Source organism: Triticum urartu, chromosome 3 (genome assembly GCF_003073215.2).
Source record: "Triticum urartu cultivar G1812 chromosome 3, Tu2.1, whole genome shotgun sequence".
In the NCBI taxonomy this organism is placed as follows: Eukaryota; Viridiplantae; Streptophyta; class Magnoliopsida; order Poales; family Poaceae; genus Triticum; species Triticum urartu.
In genome coordinates, this window is record NC_053024.1 from 189,293,390 (window position 1) to 189,301,685 (window position 8,296).

Below are 8,296 nucleotides of genomic sequence, written 5' to 3' on the forward strand. Positions count from 1 at the left end.
TTATACTGGTTCGGGCCACCATTGTGGTGTAATACCCTAATCCAGTGTGGTGGAGGTCGATTGCCTCTTGGGCTAATGATGAACAATACAAGGGAAGAACGGCCTCCTGAGGTCGAGGCGTTCTTGAGCTCGATGAGCTTGTGTGTGTGGGGGTGGTCTCTCTCTAGCTAAGATCAGATCGTCCTCTCAAGCTTCCATCCTACCCTCCACTGTGGTGGCTAGTCCTATTTATAGAGGCCCTGGTCCTCTTCCCAAATATCGAGCGGGAAGGGAGCTAACAATGGCGTGCTAATTTGAAGGGGGACATCTAGTACAAGCTATCCTGACAAAAGTAGTCTTCGCCTGCTCAAAGTTCTGGTGGTGACGCTGTTCTGGGCTCCACGATGACCTCCGTCTTGCAGTCCTTGGACTTGGTCTTATTGCACCAAAGTGGCAACCTTTGCCTGATGCCTCGGTACTCCGCAGCTGCACTTGCCCCCTTTGCACCAAAGAGGAAATAAGGACGGTGTGCGTGCTGGCGCCCGCCTGGTGTCAATCCTCACGGCTCACGTCACGAGAACCTCATGAGGTTCGCCTCGCCTTGATATCTCCGCTCCTCGTGAGCCTGCCTAGCCTGGCCACTCCAGAGGAGGTCTTGCATCGCCCGGCTCGCAAGGCTTGGCCCCTCGCGAGGGTGTTGGGTGCTTTGTTGGTGAAGATGGGCCGTATGACTTGCTGACTCAGCCACACCGCGAGCCACAGGCAGGAAAGTCTGGGGACCCCCGTTCCTAAGACGCCTACAGTAGCCCCCGTGCCCAAGGTGCGCACGGGCTTGGCTTCGCGGCGAAGCCAAGGGTCAAGATCGAAGCGCCGTGGGCCCCAAAAGCCTGCGGCCTCGGTTGACGCGTGGCGGTTGATTGGACGTGGGCATCTCCGCTTCCCCACGCTGCCTTTGAATCCGCCTGGCTATGCGGCCCCGCTTCTTGCACAGTTATTCCTCCCCCTCCGTGCCTGGCTTTCTAGTCTTCCAATCTCCCTGCTTCCTCGACACCTTGTTCTGCCTTCCCAGTCCAACCAGTGTTCCGCCCGCTTTGACGCCATGGCGCCGAAACAAGCCAACAAGGGGAAGAAACCTCTGTCCTCGCCAACTGCGCCTCCATCCTTCGAGCCGGCGCTCAGCCAGCCTCGGGTGGTCAACGACGAGGCCATGGGCAAGGTGCGCCCCATGCTCCCCTCCAGCTTCAACGAGTGGGGAGAGACGCCGGCCTAGCCTGCGTCTCGCTCCAGCATGGCTCGGGCAGTCACCGAGGTCCCGATCTTCATTGACGCCCTCTGGGCTGTCCTGCTTCCTCCCTTCTCCGCCTTCTTCAACGCGATGCTCAAGCACTATTAGATCCATATGCTTCATCTCGACCCTCAATCTGTGACCCTTCTTGCCATCTTTGCCTTCATGTGTGAGGCCATGGTGGGCATCACCCCAACCGTGGCGCTCCTCCGCCACTTCTTCTCGCTACATCTCATCGGTGCCCGGCAGAGCTCAGGGTGCGTGGGCTTTCAGGCCGTGGCAGCGACGGCAGACAAGGGGATCGACTTCGAGCTTCCTTCATCCGCGAGCGAATTCCGCACGCGATGGATGTTTGTTGATGCCGGCGTGCTCAACCCTCTGCTCCAAGATCCGGTGGGGCTTGCCATTCCAAACTCCGGCTGGGGTCACCAGAGGCTCACGAGCCCCTGCCTTGCCCCCGTCTGGGCCAGGCTGCGGTGGTTGAAGGACCTTGGTGTGACTGCGCCCATGGTGGTGAGGGAGTTCGTCAGGCGTCGATTTGCCCCGCTTCAGCGTCATTTTCGCCCGATGTGGGATTTTCTCAGCAGTCGGGACAACATGAGGTTTCAGGAGGAGGGGCTTCCTTGCTGCGCGGCAAACTATGCTCACAGTGCTATCTGGTGTCCCTCTGCCAGACAAGATGCCTATAAAGAGTTGCACGTTGTACCGCAGCGAGAAAAAGGTTACCTTCATCGTGACCATGCCTTCCTTTGATGAGTGGGGGTGCGCCCAATTGGCTTGGAGGGACCCCGCGAGAATCCCGTCATCATGGTCCCATTCTTTGCCGCCGGTGATGAGCTCGCCCCAAGTGATGGTGCGGGGGAGCGAGCTGCGACGGGGGCTGGCTGCTCAGGTGCTGAGGAGCACGTGCCGAGCAGTGATCCAGGGGTGTCGTCCTCAGGAGCTTGCGACGCCTCTCCTGAGGCGCCAGTTGCTGATGAGGTGCGGCATGCGGCTCCCGAGGCCAAGGCTTCAGGGGCCTCGAGAGGATGCAGCAAGAGAGAGCCGGGCTGTTCGCCGCAGCCGGGCTCCCCTGAAGCGATTCCTCTTGGTTCTTCTTCGGCTCCGCCGCGCTCCGGCCGTCACGTCCAGCGCTTAGGCCGCCTTTTCATGGAGTTCGAGGAGCTCCGCAAGAGGAAGGGATCCCCTAGTGGTGGCAGCGTCTTCGGACCGTTGAAACGAAGGAAGTACATCGCCATTGACGAGTAAGTACCTCTCCTTGGTGATCTTCTATGTGCCACCTTCCCTTCCTGACGATTGCCCCCTCTGGTCCCCTTCTGCTGAGGCCGCGAAACCTTCAGAGAAGCAGCTCCCTCTCGTCCCATCGTACTTGCCAAGCTCCAGTGCTTCAGGTTCAGATACTGCCCACGGCGTGGGGTCAGCCTTGGGAGCTGGTTTGTTGTCAAGGCACCCCGAGCTTGTGCCTTCGTCGTCCTTCCTACGCGGCCTTGCTTGGAGCGCAGTGGGCATACCAACGGCTCCTCCCTTGGTCACGGTTGGTGGATGGCTAGCCTTGATGCTGGAGCCTCCTTCAGGCAGTGGGCCTTGCTCGGTCCGGGCCCCTCGCGAGGGTCAACCGGCACCTGGGGCCGTGCCAACGCCCAGACCCCAACCGGGAGATGGCGCGCCCCTTGATGCTCCACCCGCAGCCCCCGAGGCGGAGGATGAGATGGGGCGAGCATTCGAGCTCGAGCGCGGGCGCAGCATGGTCCGCCACGAGCTCTTCCAGGAGGCGATGGGCGTGATGACCGCCTTGGTGAAGAGCTTGCTAGCGTCGTCTCGTGTCTTGAGGCCGAAGGTCTTCGGTTGGTGGAGGAGCGGCGCAAGCTGCGAGTGGCCATCAACCTTGGCCATTATCATCGCGACCTCGAGAACGCGAAGGCTGAGGCATCCCTCAAGATTGCCAATGAGGCCCGCTCGTGAGCTTTGGAGGAATCTCACGAGGCCGATCGTCGCCGCGAGGCTGCGGAGGAGCGCGTGTGGGATCTCCAGGCCTAGAGCGCATCCCTCGAGCAGCAGGTCGAGGCGCGCGGGGCCACCCTCGCGTCGATGAGGGGGACGCCTGCGGAGGAAGAGGAGATCTGGCGGCGTGAGGAGGCGCTGGCCCTGGAGGCCGTGGAGGGCAGCCTCGAGATCAAGCGGCTGGAGACGAGGGGGCATCAATTCGCTCAAGCTGAAGATGCCATCGGGGCCCGCGAGGCCAAAGTCAAAGAAGAGATCAATCGCCGGGTAGCCGTGGTTCACGCCGATCTGGAGGGCAGGTACGGCTTGAGGCTGGAGCTCGCCGGACAGGAGGGCGCGGACAGGGCCGCGGCCCTCAGGCCCAGGTTGGACAAGGCCGAGAGGCATGCTGAGGCCACAACCACTTCCCTGGTTACGGTGCTGGCGGACCTGGCCTCCGCCCGCGCCGAGCTTCTTTCCCTCCGGAGCCGAATTGACGATGTCGAGGCCGTCACTCGGCAAAACAGAGAAGAAGTGCTCCAACGCCGAACGCTGGAGCGTGTGCATGGCCCTATGCTCCAAGACCTTCGGAACAAGGCCAACACCGCCCTGGGTTATATCTGCGACGAGAACGCCCCGACCCCTCACTCAAGTGACTACGCAAGCCAGCTGACCTTCTTCACCGAGGTGGTGACGCGCCTGGAGGCTCAATCTGCCAGAGCTCGGCAGCTTGTGGAGGAGAGGGGTCCTGGCCTGCTTCAGCGCACCTTCTCCCGTGTCTTCAGCCACCTCTTGAACGTCGTCCCCAACTTTGACTTTGATGCCGCCATTGCTCCTGTGCCCATCGTCGTCCGGGGCGACTTGGCGCATTGGTAGAGGATCATGTCGATGCGTTGGTCATGGCCTTCACCTCGAAGAACAATGGGGTGGTGGTCGTCGCAGATGAAGGTGACGTGGTCAACGACGACGATGGGGGCGTCGCCGACGGCGGCGACAATTCTGACGAAGGTGATGACCATGCGAGCGACGCGTCCCTGGACGATGCAGTGAGCGATATCTCTGGGTGATCCCATATTCTCCTGTTGTCTTATTCTACACACAAAACTCGAGCGTGGCCCTTGGCGAACTTGTGAGAGCATTTTGAGAGGGGGAGCCCCTCGTGTAAGAAAATTGCAGTTTTTACTTTCCTATGCGACGTGGGTATGTGTCCTCGTGAGCTCGCGAAGCTGGGGGTGAGTTTCTAGACGTGGATTACCTTAGTCAGCGCCTGCTTAGGGCTGAGTCGTGAGGCGACGACTTCCTGAGAATCCTGCGGAGCCTATCGCCCTGTTTGAAGGGGGGTCCCGGAAAGGGTGAGCACCAGGCGTAGTGCTAGCGCGTGCTCTGCGCGGTCCGTCTTGCGAGGAGCTTTGTGAGGGAGAGGCGACGAACGTGAGTCCCAAACCAAACAAGATCCAGAAGGCGAGAAACGGCTTGAACGAGAAAAGGCACCCCCCCCCCCCGCGCGTGCAACGATAAAAATTCAGCTTCAACTTAAGTCCAGAATCAGAAAGCAAAGCCACAGAAAGAGAGATCCAAAGCAAAAGGCCGCGTCCGACACCTAGTCTAGTCTTCGGATCTTCAAGTCTTCTCACCAACGCGGAGCTAAGTGCTGTCCACTAGGCGTGGGAGGGAGCCCCAGGGCCTGAGGCCAGCGCTCGTGAGACTCTGGGGCGTGTACAGCCCCAACTCATTATTACGTGAGAGTGTCACGGGCGGCGAGCTTCACAGGCACCGGACCTTCTTCACAGGTACTGGCCTTGCTTCATATCGCCAGACGAGGGCACCGCCTTGCGCCACTCTTGACCTCCTTTGAGCCGGCCGGAGACCAGGACGGCACAAAGGAGGGAAAGAGGACGCCAGCGGTTCCCTTGGCGACCACGGGTCCTCTGCCGGAGGAAGGATCGTTGAAGCCACCTCGGCAGAGGGCCCACCTCCGGGTGTCCCCTGGTTTCGCGTGCCTTGGGGAGGGGCCTTGCTCCTGGCTCCCTCTTGGCAGCCCCCAGTGTGTCTCCCTTGTTGAGATGGGTGCCGCCATGCTGGGGTCGTCGATCGGTGCTGCAACCTGATTCATCGGTAGCCCATGGTTAACATATCCTGTTCCTGAGAGGTTAGCGGTACCCTGTAGTTGCTGTCGCCGGCGTGATCGCTGTGGTTCTCCGCTGGCTCTTGGAAAGCTTCGACTCCTAGCGCCCCTTCTCCCCAGTCTTCCCCAACGAATGAGCCGATGTCATCCTCTGGTGCGTACCCTTGGTCCATCATGCGGGGCACGTAGGCTTCCGGGGCCGTCACCCCGAACACCTCGCCGTGGTTCCCCACACTCCATGTTGCTCCGCCCATGCTGGCGTCCCGGGGATGATAATACGACATCCGGCTGGGGCCAAGGGGGCTGACGCTTGCGCTCGTGCTTCTCGAGGGTGGCATGGGGGGATTGGAGCCCCCTACACCGTCGGCCGTGCTGATGTTGGTGAAGCCCCCGGGCGTAGTTGATGGTGCGCAGATGTGGTGAGGCTCGCCGCGTGACCTTGCATTAGCCTGGGGGGGGGGAGTCGATAGCTGAAGGGTGGCGCTCCTGATGCCGCTGCGTCCAGGAGCTCAGCAACACGCTCAAGCAGCGTGTCCTGGCCGCTCACCATCGGTCTGTATCACAACAGCTCCCTTGCCACTGTGAATGTCGCCCGCATGTTCGCTTGCTCCCGCCATGAGTGCGTGCAGTTGCAGCGGCATGAATCGCTGCTCTCGCCGTGGCTCGTGCTTGCCGCGGGGTGAGGGTGGATGATGCCTGGCCGCGCTGTCCACGCCCGGCAGAGCTTGGTGACGCCTGCGCCGCCTAGGGTGCAGGGTCGAGATCTTCATTGGCAGGCAGCGCTGTCCGGGCCAGCCAGGCTGCCCAGCAGTCGGATCCGGCTCTTGGGTCGCCAGACATCATAGCCGGTGAACGTCGGAGAGCTGATTGGCGGAGAAAAGGCTCCGGCGCACCCCTACCTGGTGCGCCAAATGTCGGGGTATGGGGTCCCGGCAAACCCTTAAGGTTCGAACACTGGGGTGCGCGCGGAGTCTTTCCCTCCAAACGATCTACACCCTAGCTCGCTAGAATCTAACGGACGAACTCGACGAACTCGTAACACAGAAGGACATAGGGTTTATACTGGTTTGGGACACCGTTATGGTGTAATACCCTACTCCAGTATGGTGGTGGTGGATTGCCTCTTGGGCTAATGATGAACAATACAAGGGAAGAACGGCCTCCTAAGGTCGAGGTGTTCTTGAGCTCGGTGAGCTTGTGTGTGTGGGGGGGTGGTCTCTCTAGCTAAGATCAGATCGTCCTCTCAAACTTCCATCCTCCCCTCCACTATGGTGGCTAGTCCTATTTATAGAGGCCCTGGTCCTCTTCCCAAATATCGAGCGGGAAGGGAGCCAACAATGGCGGGCTAATTTGAAGGGGGACAGCTAGTACAAGCTATCCTGACAAGAGTAGTCTTCGCCTGCTCAAAGTTCTGGTAGTGACGCTGTTCTGGGCTCCACGATGACCTCCGTCTTGCAGTCCTTGGTCTTGGTCTTGTTGCACCGAAATGGCAACCTTTGCCTGATGCCTCGGTACTCCGCGGCTGCGCTTGTCCCCTTTGCACCAAAGAGGAAACAAGGACGCTATGCGCGCTGGCGCCCACCTGGCGCCCGCCTGGTGTCGATCGTCACGGCTCACGTCACGAGAACCTCGTGAGGTTCTCCTCGCCTTGATATCTCCGCTCCTCATGAGCCTGCCTAGCTTGGCCACTCCAGGGGAGGTCTTCCGTCGTCCGCCTCACAAGGCTTGGCCCCTCGCGAGGGTCTTGGGTGCTTTGTTGGTGAAGATGGGCCGTACGGCCTGCTGGCTCAGCCACGCCGCGGGACGCAGGCATGCAAGTCTGGGGACCCCCGTTCCCACGACGCCGAAAGTTAATAGGTTAGTCCCAAAATAATATAATATTGCATATTAATGCATATAAAACATCCAAAACATATAATATAATAGCATGGAACAATAAAAAATTATAGATATGTTGGAGACGTATCAAGCATCCCCAAGCTTAATTCCTGCTCGTCCTCGAGTAGGTTAATGATAGAAACATGATTTTTGATGTGGAATGCTACCTAACATATTTATCAATGTAATCTTCTTTATTGTGGCAAGAATATTCAGATCCATAAGATTCAAGACAAAAGTTTAATATTGACATAAAAACAATAATCCTTCAAGCATACTAACAAAGCAATCATGGCTTCTCAAAATAACATGGCCAAAGAAAGTTATCCCTACAAAATCATATAGTCTGGCTATGCTCCATCTTCATCACACAAAGTATTAAAGAATGCACAATCCCGATGACAAGCCAAGAAATTGTGTCATACTTTTGATGTTCTCAAACTTTTTCAACTTTCATGCAATACATGAGCGTGAGCCATGGATATCACACTATAGGTGGAGTAGAATATGGTGGTTGTGGAGAAGACAAAAAGAAGGAGATAGTCTCACATCAACTAGGCACATCGATAGGCTATGGAGATGCCCATCAATAGATATCAATGTGAGTGAGTAGGGATTGCCATGCAATAGATGCACTAGAGCTATAAGTGTATGGATGCTCAACAAGAAACTAAGTGGGTATGCATCCGACTCACTTGCTCATGAAGACCTAGGGCAATTTGAGGAAGCCCATCATTGGAATATACAAGCCAAGTTCTGTAATGAAAATTTACCACTAGTATATGAAAGTGATAACATAGAAGACTCTGTATCATGAAGATCATGGTGCTACTTTGAAGCACAAGTGTGGAAAAAGGATAGTAGTATTTCCCCTTCTCTCTTTTCTCTCATTTTTTCCTTTCCTTTCTTTTTTTGGTGGGCTTCTATGGCATCTTTTATTTTTTTGTAAAGTCCAAAGACTCATCCCAACTTGTGAGGGAGTCATAGCTTCCATCATCCTTTCCTCACATGGGACAATGCTCTAATAATGATGATCATCACGCTTTAAT